This window comes from Hemicordylus capensis, chromosome 7, assembly GCF_027244095.1.
Source record: "Hemicordylus capensis ecotype Gifberg chromosome 7, rHemCap1.1.pri, whole genome shotgun sequence".
NCBI classification, from domain to species: domain Eukaryota; kingdom Metazoa; phylum Chordata; class Lepidosauria; order Squamata; family Cordylidae; genus Hemicordylus; species Hemicordylus capensis.
Window position 1 is genome coordinate 25,867,353 of NC_069663.1, and position 13,046 is coordinate 25,880,398.

The 13,046-nt window shown below is 51.8% G+C and overlaps 1 protein-coding gene across 2 annotated transcripts in view; it reads left to right on the plus strand.

Annotated features, from left to right (window-relative positions):
• The window catches only part of SLC8A2 (solute carrier family 8 member A2), an 83,372-nt gene that overhangs the window by 6,624 nt on the left and 63,702 nt on the right, over positions 1–13,046 (plus strand). Inside the window, exon 2 of one of the 2 annotated variants that reach the window (XM_053267791.1) lies at positions 5,719–5,884. The exons of the other annotated variant lie outside the window; for it this stretch is intronic. The gene's annotated coding sequence lies outside the window, so the exon portion shown is untranslated. The remainder of the gene's footprint in view (positions 1–5,718; positions 5,885–13,046) is intronic. 2 annotated transcript variants of the gene reach the window in all.

Genomic DNA, 13,046 nt, shown 5'->3' on the forward strand with positions numbered 1-13,046 from the left:
CCCCTCCTGCGTCAGTGCCTGTGGCTTCCTTAATCATCCCTTTATGGTTCCCTCCAGTTGCTTTCTTGGTCCCTGCTAACGAGGCATCTCGGAGCCGGCGGGGTCGCTTCTGCCAGGGGAGGGCTGCTGGCGACCGTCACCTTGCAGCCCGCAATCCAATTTGCCACCTTGCTGTGCGGCTTGATGAGAAGAGAGCCTGAGAGGTTTTCGGCAAAAGACGGAGGGAAATGCCTGAGTTTACCTCTTGCGCTCTGGACCAACTTCTAGAAAGGCTGGAAAAGCAGAGCAAAGACTTCTCTTCTCTGGCTCCAGCGTCCTTGCATTTTGCAGGGGTGTGCGCGTGTTTATGATGAAGCAGATGCCGCTTTGCAGACTGGCATCGGCAGAAAGAAGTCCACAATCTAAATTTTCACAGGGGGGAGACTCCTCCAAAGGGGGAGAAAGAAGGAAGGACCTGAGCAGCAGCAGATAGAGCTGATTCTTCAGATAGGCTGGTAGTCAACTTTCCTTAAAAAAAAAAAAAAAAAAGCTCCTCTGAGCAGAGGTGCACCTAGGTAATTTTGGAGCCTGGATCTCAAGGCCTTTGGAGGCCCCCGATCCCCTCCCCTGCAAATTAAGCATCATCATTCTGGGCGGGGCGACCACACCACCCAGGACAGATGAAAGAGGATTTGGAGGCCCACAGGGGCTGTGTAGGCCCTGGACTTTGGCCCCGAGGTCCAGGGCTAAGCGCCTCTGCCTCTGAACGATTTCTTTTTCTTGCAATAGCTGCATAAAACAGGAGCAACTACAACTACTGTCCTATGCACACTTACTTAAGAACATCAGAAGCTGCCTTAAACTGAGTCAGAGCATTGGCCCATCTAGCTCAGTATTGTCTACACTGACTGGCAGCTGCTCTCCAAGCTGACAAGCAGGAGTCTCTCAGCCCTACCTGGAGATGCTGCCAGGGACTGAACCTGCCCCATGCCCTACAGCAGCAGTTCCCAATCGGTGGTCCTCCAGATGTCACTGGACTGCAACTCCCACTGCCCCCAGCTGCACTTTATTGTGACTGGGGATGATGGGAGTTGTAGTCTAGGCACATCTGGAGGGCCACCAGTTGGGGACCCCTGCCTGCAGGGGGATATCTCACAGCACTCGCATGGAGTCTCCCATCCAAATGCAAACCAAGGCAGACCCTGCTTAGCAAAGGAGACCATTGATGCTTGCTGCTACCACAAGACCAGCTCTCCTCCCCAAAGTCTTCCCTTGGAAGAAAGTCTCCCCGAATCCAGCAGGACTTAGGAGGGAGTCAGGAGGGCTGTGCCCCGTCTCATGCCAGATGGCCTCTCCTCTCCTGCAAACTAGAAAACTGGGTGTGCGATTCTTCCGGTTCATGGAAGGGGAGCTGCAGCCTCTCGCCGGAGCGCAGGGCTCCGAAAGGTGACGCTGCTCATGCAGGTGGACCTCTGGCAGGAACGGAGCCCGGAGCCTGTCTCCTGAATGGGCTCAAGGAGAGGAGAGCACAGGGGCAGGGAGGAGCAGCCCCCGCCCGGAGGGAAGAGGAAGAGCGAATGCAGGGATGGCTCTTCAGCTGCATCTGGAGGAGGAGGAGGAGGAGGCTTCCCGGGGAAGGTTGGTGTCGAGGCGGGACTGGGAGGGAGCAAGAGGACTGGAGGCCACGTCTTTCCTGGGAAGGAGTTTGCAGCAAACCCGTTACAGTGTCAACAAAGGAGCACAGACAGAAACATTTCAGAGAGCAGGAGACACAGGAAGAAGCCTTAGACCACGTCAGACCATTGGCCCAATATTGGTCCAGCATAGTCCCCTTAAGTGGCACAGTGGGGGGGAAACGCTTGACTAACAAGCAAGAAGGTGGCCGGTTGGAATCCCCGCTGGTCTGTTTCCCAGACTATAGGAAACACTCCTCTCGGGCAGCAGGGATACAGGAAGATGCTGAAAGGCATCACCTCATTCTGCGCGGGAGGAGGCCATGGTCAACCCCTCCTGTATTCTACCCAAGACAACCACAGGGCTCTGTGGGTGCCAGCAGCCAAAATCGACTTGACGGCACACTTTACCTTTATAGGCCAATATTGCCTACTCTGACCGGCAGCTGCTCTTCAGGGTTTCAGGCCGGAGTCTTTCCTCCCCAGCCCTGCCTCTTGGAAATGCTCTCGGGGATTGGACCACCTGGGACCTTCTGCGTGCGAAATAGGTGCTTTCCCCCGCAACAATGTCCCTTCCTCAAACATAGATATATAGGAAGCTGTCTTATCTATTGAGTCAGACCATTGGTCCGTCTAGCTCAGTATTGTCTACTCTGACTGGCAGCAGCTCTCCAGGGTGTCAGGCAGGGGTCTTCCCCAACTCTGCTTGGAGATGCTGCCAGTGACTGAACTCAGGCCCTCCTGAATGCAAAGCAGATGCTCTGCCACTAAGGTACGGGCACTGAGAGCTTCACCCTAAGGAAAGAGAGTCTATGTTGTGGGGCCAGATGCACAGAGCCTGAGGGCTGACTGAACTTCTGGGCTGCCAGTTCCCTACTTCTACAAAGAGCCCCTGGTGGCGCAGTGGTAAAAACTGCCACCCTGTAACCAGAAGGTTGCAAGTTCGATCCTGAGCAAGGGCTCAAGGTTGACTCAGCCTTCCATCCTTCCGAGGTCGGTAAAATGAGTACCCAGAATGTTGGGGGCAATATGCTAAAAATCATTGTAAACCGCTTAGAGAGCTCCGGCTATAGAGCGGTATATAAATGTAAGTGCTATTGCTATTGCTATTGCTATTGCAGGGAGAATCCTTCCAAAAAGACACTCTTTTTGTAGGCAGGCGTAGCAGAAGGCAAGCATGAAAGCCTTTTTCTTCTTATTATTTTGCAAAGCAGATTTGCAGAAAGAGGAAACTGGTGGCTGGGGTGGCAATGTTTTTTCGGGGCTCTGCTGGAGTGGCTTTAGGAGCACTTTGGGGGTTGTGAGGTGCAGCCCTTTGGCCTAGCCTCTGCCACTTCGCCCCTTCTTGCTCCGACACAGAACACCCCTGCGGACTAGCGAGCGGATATCAACCGCCGCCACGCCTCTCTAATGAGGCTTTGCTGGTTCACAATCCACTTTGGAAGCCGGTCGGCGAATTAGCGAGAAAAGATCCATTTAATTTCGACTAATTTCCACCCCGCTTTGCCTCCGCCCTTTTGTTGTGACTCAGACGCGCATTATCTCCCTGCGCCTTCTCTTTGAAATTAAACCGAGCTGGTGTGTAATCCTTTATCTTTCCATCGGACAATGCTGCCTGCCCAGGGCTCTGTGATGCTGGCTTATCCATAATCCGAACGCTTTTTCTTCTGGGCTGCAGGAATAGAGGTTGGTAAGAGACCCAGTCATGGTAACTTGTGGCACTCTCCAAAACGCCAAGAAGAACGCGGTGGAATTGTATCCCTTCCTGGGAAAGCAAGAGAATCTCTCTGGAACCAGGTTCAGAGCCAGTGCTTTGCAAGGAGACCGGAATCCAGGCTGCTCAGAAGTGGGTCCCCCAGGTGTTGCTGAATGACAACTCCCATCATCCCTGGGCACAATGGAGAGGAGAGCTGGTCTGGTGGTAGCAAGCATGACTTGTCCCCTTAGCTAAGCAGGGTCTGCCCTGGTTGCATGTGAATGGGAGACTAGAGGTATGAGCACTGAAAGATATTCTCCTTCTTAGGGGATGGAGTTGTTCTGGGAAGAGCAGAAGGTTCCAAGTTCCCTCCCTGGCAGCTTCTCCAAGATAGGGCTGAGAGAGACTCCTGCCTGCAACCTTGGAGAAGACGCTGCCAGACTGTGAAGACAATACTGAGTTGGATAGACCAATGGTTTGACTCAGCAGATGGCAGCTTCCTATGTTCTTATGTTCCTAAGCAGTGTCTTTCCCCTTTATATAGGAAGCTGCCTTTGGCTGAGTCAGGCCCTTGGTCTATCTAATTCAGTCCACACTGACTGGCAGCGGCCCTCCAAGATTTCAGGCCTAATGGACTATTTTTCAGGTAGCCACACTCAGGGTTGATGGGCGCCATCACTGGCTCCCAGGCCTGGCGATGAACAACCTTGCCGGAACAAAAGCCTGCACTATTTTCCCCCTTATATTTCAGATTGCGGTCTGAGAGTGGGGGAGAGTGGCTTGCCCCACAAATGAGGGGTCCATGTACGGAAAAGGTGAGATCCAATCTGAGGATCTCCTGATTTGTTGTTCTGCCTGTTCTAGCCACAGATTGCAGGCCTAGATTATTTATTATTATTATTATTATTATTATTATTATTATTATTATTATTATTATTACATTCAATGTCTCTACCACCCTTCCAAAAATGGCTCAGGGTGGTTTACACAGAGAAATAATACATAAATAAGATGGATCTTATTTATGAGATGAGTGGCTTGCAGGGTTCTGTTTTTTTTAAGACTGTGGGATCTGCTGTCCCAAGAGGAGAGAATGCTCACTAGCTCATGGCTCTGAAAGGGGCAAATGACTGATGGGCAAGGAGGAGTCTATCAAAAGCTCTTGCTAGCGATGGTCGTAAATAGAGCCTTCATGGGCGGGAGCAGTCTACCTCTGGATAATATCTATGTAAACTACTTTGGGAACCTTTGTTTGAAAAGCGGTATATAAATAGTAGAAGTAGATACTGGGGGCGATAATCACAGTGGGAGGCTGCTCCCTTCACGCCTCGCTTGTGAGTTCTCCAGAGGCTGGCCACTTCTGAAAACAGTGGACTAGAAGGCCAGAGGGCTGAAGACAGTGCTGGACTTCACTTCCAGCAGCAACCGGTAAAGAAGGCTGGTCTGAAGAGCCTGTGCTTTCCACCTTTGACCAGGTCAGAGGCTCCTGCTCGGAGCCCTAGGGAACTGACCACCAGCTGTCCCGTTGGAGCTGGTCTCTGCATCACTTCCAGACATCCCTGCTGGCTGTTTGCCAAGAGCCAAGAGGGAAAGAAAACCATGTGGCACATGGCTCAGCTTGAAGCTCTGGTGCTAGCAGAGGATGTTGGTCACCTATAAGGCACAAGGTGGGATGCTGAACCAGACTCTCTGACAGCCGGCCTCAGGCACCTTCATGTTTGTCTGAACATGGTGGCTTACTAGAAGGGGGAGCCGGTGGCCTGTTCTCTCTTGCTCTACAGCACCACCAAGGCAGCTGGCCAGAGGGCGATACTGCACTTCTGAGTTAATTGATCACCAGGTGACAAAAGGGAGCCAATAGGGTTTCATCTGGCCCTGTATAGCCTCTGTCTTTATTTTGGCTTCTCATTCTGAGCAACGTTCTTTTTCTGAAGGGATGGCCAAGCTGTTCTCAGGAGGTCCATGCCTGCTTGCTCTCCCGCTTGCTTGGCGCTTCACCTGCCTCCCTTTCTACAGTGCTGATAAATGCCTGGCGAGGCATCCAGGGATCATGCCCAAGCCCTTCCTCATGGCGGGCCTTAGCAGCGGAGCATCAGGCTTCATCAGGCAACCATCTGGATTTCCGCCGCCGAACGAACTGCACTTCTTGTGTTAGTCACAAAGGCAGCTTAAAGCAGCTATTAAAAAAGCACCAAACCCTCAATCGGAAGGGGGGAGAAATGTTAATAAAGCCCCATTGTTGTCCTCCTGTAGAATGAGCCTCCCGGATGTTTTAATTGGTGTTTCGCCCAGATACAGTTAATGAGGCTATTACATTAATTACAGGAATGTTTGTGTTGGAAACAGAGAGTCCTGGTTTTCCCTCCCTAGGAGCTGTCAGGACTAGCGACTTCCCTTTCTTTCTGGCTTGCTGAAGTGCTGGACAGCTCCCGAAGCCCTCTGGGAAGCCGGGAAAGAGCAGCAGCAGCAGCCCAGACCTGCTGGGGTAACGTCATAATCACGGCCCTACAATCAGTGGGAACAGATCCGGAGGTTGGTACGTGTCCGTCTTGCCGCCCCATACTCCAGGGGGGCACGCTGGGACCATGGAGCAGGATATCAAGGTGGAAATATCAAGCTTGGCAACAAACAATGGGCCAAGCTGTTGTGAGCTGATCCACTGGGATTACTTATCACACCCAGGTGCAGCATTGCACTGGAGAGACTCCTGTGGTGCTGTGTATGGAAGGTCCTCTTCTCTTGGATTATTCCCTCTCTGCTTGTATTCCTTCCATCCAGTTGGCCAAACTGTGGAAGTCCTCTTTCCTCCCCCCGTTGCCTTTCAAGTTGCTAGTCCTTACTGTTGAGGCGGAAGGTTTTCCTGTGGGCAGCATTGAACACAGGAACATAGGAAGCTGCCATATACGGAGTCAGACCATTGGTCTATCTAGCTCAGCATTGTCTTCACAGACTGGCAGCAGCTTCTCCAAGGCTGCAGGCAGGAACGGCAGTGGGAAAATGCAGTACAGAGCTGAGAAGAGTTTCTAGCGGCTGTGAGGTCAAAATGTACACTGAGAGTATTCTTGTTAATAAGAATAGTTGTGGTAAGGAGATGAATGGTCCACTTTGCTAAGTAGGGTCCACCCTGGTTTGAAGGGGAGACTGCATGTGTGAGCAATGTAACGTATTCCCTTTAGGGGATGGGGGCGTTTTGGGAAGAGCAGAAGGTTCCAAGCTCCCTCCCTGGCATCTCCCAAAATAGGGCTGAGAGAGACTCCTGTCTGCAACTTTGGTGAAGCCGCTGCCAGTCTGTGTAGACAATACAACAACAACAACAACAATTTATATACCACTTTTCAAACAAAAGTTTCCAAAGCGGTTTACACAGAGAAATAATAAATACATAAGATGGGTCCCTGTCCCCAAAGGGCTTACAATCTAAAAAGAAACATAAGATAGACACCAGCAACAGCCACTGGAGGGATGCTGTGCTGGGGGTGGAGAGGGCCAGTTGCTCTCCCTCTGCTAAATAAAGAGTATCACCACTTTAAAAAGGTGCCTCTTTGCCAAATTAGCAGAGGAGTCAATACAGAGCTAGAAGGACCCATTGTCTGACTCAGTATATGGCAGCTTCCTATATTTGTTCCTATGTAAGTATTTCTTTGCCATCTGTTCCGCTCCTCCTCAAATGATTGTAGACATGTTTCAGATATGCTTCTGCCAAAGGGGTTCCCATTCTCTATCCTCTCTCTCTTTCTCCCTCTCAACTTGTGGCTCCTTCTTCTCACTCCTCTCCGATGAAAGGGCAACTATGTGGGGTGTCCAGTGGTCAGGGTCAGGCCATCTGCTTTCTATCCTTTTTCATCTAGGGACCCTCTCCCCAGTCCCTGTTTCCCTCAACTTGCACCACCTGAATCTCCTCTGCTTCACACCTTCCATTTTCCATTCTACCTCTCCAAAATTCCAGATCCCTGAACAAAATCCCTATAACTGGTACTTAAGGTCAAGTCAAGTCAATTTCGACTCCGGGCTCCCACAGAGGTAGATGGATATTATTCTAAGCCAATCAACCCACCTCAGTCTGAGATATACAATTCTGAGGGCTGTGGCATTGGATACTCAGTTATTGACTAAGATTGACTTTCTTGATTGACTAAGAACAGGCCCCTAATTAACCGGGCAGCGGTTGTTTAGAAACTGTAAGAAAAACTGCAGGTGGGCAGTGCCATCTTGGAAGAGGCATCTCACACAGGAGGGCTGGCATGCCTCTTTTCCAAGATGGTGGCTGTGCTGCATCACCGATACACAAAGGAGGACTTTTTTCGGGGGTTAGGTGGGGGCATCAGAACTATCAGTTTTACACACACACACACACACACACACACACACACACACACACACACGATTGACTTTTGACTCCTTTGCGGTAATTAATTGGCTTTGACTCCTGTGGTTTTTTGGCTATGATGTCTGCAATCAGGAGACAGCTTTAATAATTCTGATGCCTTCTTCATGGATGACCCCCAGGTCTCTTTCCAGGCCTTGTTGTGTTTCCTGGACCAATCAGCAGCAAAGAGGCTCAACGAAACGGCCACCTGGGCTACCAGGAACCCAAACTCCCCAACTGGCTTTCCACCCCACCTGCTGCTTGCCCCAAACCAGCCCCTCGGTTCCAAAAGCATCCAGAGCCTCCTCCCCAGAGCCAGACAGTGTGGTAGCGTCTCCTTTTTTGTACTCCCGAGTTTAGCATCCTTTTAATAGCCCGGTTGCTACGGGAACAGTGTGGTTGCTATGGGCGGAGGAGCCTGGCAGCGCTCCGGAGAGAGACTGCGTTGGGAGGCAGGTGCGTGTGGGTCTGTATTCGTGGACTCGGCGTTCAAGTCCCTCTTCCTCCCTAGGCTGACTTTATAGATTGGGCACAGACACGTCATGTGCAGGCACCGAGAATGCGGCCCAGCCCTAATGGCCTCTTGTGACTCAATTTCCTCTTCATTGAATTTATCTGCAAATGGATCATCATTAATTGCCCCATCGTAATGGTTGCCAAGGGCAACCTTTAAAAAACCCAACCTTGATCTTTTTTCTTTTATAGTGTTAGGGGTAGAGGATTCCACCCCCCTTGTCCACAGTCTTCTTATACTGGGTTTCCCCCTCCTTGCTGGTGCTATGTTAATTTCCTATCAATTAGCCAAGATAAAAATGAGTATGGATTTTATCCTGCCCTGCACCTATTACTACTGAAGGAAATGAACAGGGGGCGAACCCAGGAAGCAGGATCAGGTCCTAGATACAGACGACATACCGTGTTTCTAGCAAAACATATCATCTGGGCTCATCTCTAAGGTTAGGGTACTGGCACGATGTGCAAGGGAACATAGGAAGCTGCCTTATACTGAGTCAGACCCTTGGTCCGTCTGTCTCAGTATCGTCTACACTGACTGGCAGCAGCGCTTCAAGGTTTCAGGAAGGAGTCTTGCCCAATCCTACCTGCAGAGGCCAGGTAGAGAACCTGGCAATCAAGCAGATTCTCTACCACTGAGCTATGGCCCCATCCTCTAAGGGGAATATCTTACAGCAGACACCATGCTCCCATGTGGTCACCCATGCAAATGTAGACCAAGGTGGGCCCTGCTGAGCAAAGGGGACAATTCACCCTGGCTACCGCAAGACCAGCTCTCCACAGGTCTCCACCGTCCATACAGTGAGGTGACTCTTTGATCTGAGCTGATATTCTTCCTATCATAATAAAGGTGCCTGACAAAAAAAAAGCCGTAAGGGAGGCTCTGAAACTTACGCGGATGGGTTTTGGGGTGCGCGTGTAATTTCATGTTAAATATTTTAAAGAGCTGCCCTTTGTGTCTTGCTGACCTCCCCTTCCTGAAAGGGCTCTGCTCCCTCCCCTTCCTCTAATAATCTCTGAATTGACGCTGCTGGAGTGGGATTTTGAAATGAAATTACAACATTTAAAATAAGTGAGAGGTTTGGCATGATTAGCAAACCAAAACAGACCGTATGGAGAGAGGAAAAGCCCAACACGTAGCCTTTCTCTTTCTCTGTGTATGTTTTTTTAAAGATACATCCAACCAACTGGCACCTTGTTAAATGCATTCTGTGGTGGTGTCCAAGGTGTTCAGGCAAAGCTTAATGAGAGATGGTATATTTGGGACATAAGAGAGAGACTCATCCAGCAGCCTAGGGTTGGCCCTGGGCTTAGAAGAGATGGGTTCAAATCCCGAATCAGCCGTGGAATGACTGGGTGCCACCAGAGAATGCAGTCTCTCTTGGCCTTGATTTGGCTCTCCTGCGTTTTTAATTATAATGATGATGACTCCTCTGTTACGTTCTACTGCACAAAAATACTTCCAGGCAGGAAAAGGAAGGAGGAGATGCTCGTCATATGGGACAAATCAGTATGCCTGCTCCTTGGAAGACCTACCAGCTGGATGCAGCCTAGTCATGCTTTGGGGATTAGCTTATCCCAGTGTGCCATTGATATCCAGCGGCAACCATGGATTGTCCCCTTTGCTCAGCAGGGTCTGCCTTGGTTTGCATTTGGATGAGCTGGTCTTGTGGTAGCCAGCGTGACTTGTCCCCTTAGTTAAGCAGGGTCCACCCTGGTTGCATATGAATGGGAGACTAGAAGTGTGAGCACTGGAAGATATTCCCCTCAGGGGATGGAGCCGCCGCTCTGGGAAGAGCAGAAGGTTCCAAGTTCCCTCCCTGGCAGCATCTCCAAGATAGGGCTGAGAGAGATTCCTGCCTGCAGCCTTGGAGAAGCTGCTGCCAGTCCATGTAGATCAGAGATTCTCAACCTTGGGTCCCCAGATGTTATTGGACTTCAGCTCCCATAATCCCCAGCCCCAATGGTCTTTGGTTGGGAATGATGGGAGTTGAAGTCCAACAACACCTGAGGACCCAAGGTTGAGCATCCCTGGTGTAGATGATATTGAGCTACAGTGCAGATGGATCAAGGTAGAAGGCAGCCATTGCAGCTGGGGATTATGGGAGTTGTAGTCAACCACATCTGGGAATCCTTGCGACAGAGAACACTGGTCCCCAGCTGCTATTGTGCTACATCAGGGCTGCTCAGCTTCGGCCCTCCTGCAGATGTTGGCCTACAACTCCCATCATCCCTGGCTATTGGCCACTATGGCTGGGGATCATGGGAGCTGTAGTCCAAAAACAGTGGGGAGGGGGCTAAGTTGAGCAAGCCTGTGCTGCATCATCACCAGCTACAATGGCCCTTGGGGCTGTGGTCCAAAAACAGCTGAGGACCCCAGGCCGGGATCCCATAATCTAGTGAGCACATGGCTGAAGTGAGAATCAAGCTGAGGAGTGCTGTCAGTTCAAATACAGCCCCGTTGACATGTATGTAGTTGTCTGCCAGGAGACACAGATCCTTTCCCCCAAGTTCCTAACCTCTCTCAGGAACATAGGAAGCTGCCACATGCTGAGCCAGACTCTTGGTCCATGTAGCTCAGCATTGTCTACACAGACTGGCAGCAGCTTCTCCCAGGTTGCAGGCAGGAGTCTCTCTCAGCTTTATTTTGGAGATGCTGCCAGGGAGGGGACTTGGGAACCTTCTGCAGTCAAGCTTATGGATGCTTTTCCCAGAGCGACCCCATCCCCTGAGTGGAATATCTTCCAGTGCTCACATGTAGTCTCCCATCCAAATGCAAACCCCTGTGTAGCAAAGGGGACAATCAGGGGCATAGCTAGGGGAGAGGGGGCTTGTGTCCACCCTCTTGCCAGTGGCCCCTTGGAGTGAAGGAGATAAAGAAGAAAAGAGGGTGGGGTGGAGCTGGGGGGCCCTCGGTTCTTTTGAACCCACCTGCTCCATTATAGCGACACCCCTGGGGACAATCCATGCTCACGACCCCAAGACCAGCTCCGTTCTGCTGTGGCTGTGAGGCTGGGCAGGGCTTTTCTGTCTCAAAACGACGCTCTCCCTGGCAGGGAGCTGGAAACTGCGGCTTGAAATTCACAAACTGGTGGAGCAACTGCTGATAAAGCAGAAGGTCTGGGGTGGAGGAGGAGGAGGATTGGGAGCGGGGGGGGGGGGGATAAGATCTGTTTCCAAAGCAGTGCCTGTGCTTGGGAGAGGGCTGGTGGCTTCTGCTTGGTTGCTTTGGGTTGTGCAACGTTGGGGCTCTCTGGTCTCTGCTTTTTTGGCAGACGGCTTTCAGGCCAAAGGGCAGCTGCTGCTCAGAGTGGCCCCTCGGCCTGCCCTGAGCTGGGGGCAGTGCATTTCCGTGCAATGGACAGCTGGGTGCTTCGGCGGTGTGCTACCCGCCCCCTTCTCCTTCCCCATCCACTGGCAGCGAACCCCGCAATCATTTCAGCTGTAGATGCCGGGGATAAAACCCAGGACCTTTTGCATGCAAGACGTTTGCTTTGCCACTGAGCTATGCCCACCCCCTTATTTCGAGGGGTATCTGTTCCCAGCCAGGCCCATCGGGCTCCCCCCCCCCGACCCAGTCTGGCTTCCCAGCGGAATCAGGTGGTGATAGGGTGCAGGGTCTTCCCCGATGGAGCAACACCACTCCTGGCCACCCTGATTCCCTCCTCACCATCACCGGGATTTCCCACCCAGCCTGCATTAATGAGGGCTCTGGATTTAACGAGGCCCTTAGTCAGCGCTTTCCAGGGAGCCGAGCGAGCGGCTCGCAACCCACAAGGCCAGCTGCTGTCGAGTCCTGCTCTGCTGATTCAAGTGCAACGCTTCTCGCCAGGCAGAAAGCAAGATCTGGAGCAGGGACGAGAGCAGGCCGTGCCAGCACTCGGGGGGAGCTGCGGCCCATGGAGCCTTCTTAGCATGGGGGGCGGGGGGGGAGAGCTCGTGATTTTTTATCTGCAAGGTTTTAGCACTGCTTTTCAGTCTAAAAGGATAATGGCTGAAGGCCAAATGACATATCACTGTGATCTTCACTGTTTTTTCAAGTGGGGGCCACATTAGCAAAAAAAATGTGACCCTAACCGGCCACATTAGCAAAAAAAACCCTCCAAACACCTCCATGCGAGAGCCATTTCCCACTGGGCTGACCTCCGCAGGGGACTGCACTTTCTTCAGTGCTGGGAGGGCGTCATAGGAACCGAGGAAGCTGCCATATACTGAGTCAGACCTTTGGTCTATCTAGCTCAGTATTGTCTACTACACAGACTGGCAGCAGCTTCTCCAAGGTTGCAGGCAGGAGTCTCTCTCAGCCTTCTCTTGGAGGTGTTGCCGGGGAAGGAACTTGAAACCTTCTGCTCTTCCCAGAGCGGCTCCATTCCCTGAGGGGAATATCTTGCAGTGCTCACACATCGTCTCCCATTCCTATGCAACCAGGGTGGACCCTGCTTAGCTAAGGGGACAAGTCCTGCTTGCTGCCACAGCAGGATTCAAGGATTTATTTCTTGAATCATTTCCTAGCGAGTCAAGCGCTCAGGTCTTAAGACCCGAGATGTGTGTTTTTCTCTCTGAAACCGCCCCCCGCCTGCAGCTGCCCGAGGGCGAGAGGAAGCCCAGCGCATGCCAGAAGGAGCATCTCCTCAATTAGGTCTCGGAAGAACAGCTTGCAATGCTACGGCCCTGAAGCCTGGCAGGTGGCAGCAGGCGGGCAGGGGACGGGGTGGGGACCTCTCCCTTGAAAGGCCGGGGAGGGGAGCTGGGGACCCTGCAAAGGAGCAGAGGACCCGGGCCGCAGAGGACCCTCCCTCCCTCTCACCCCTCCTTTGCA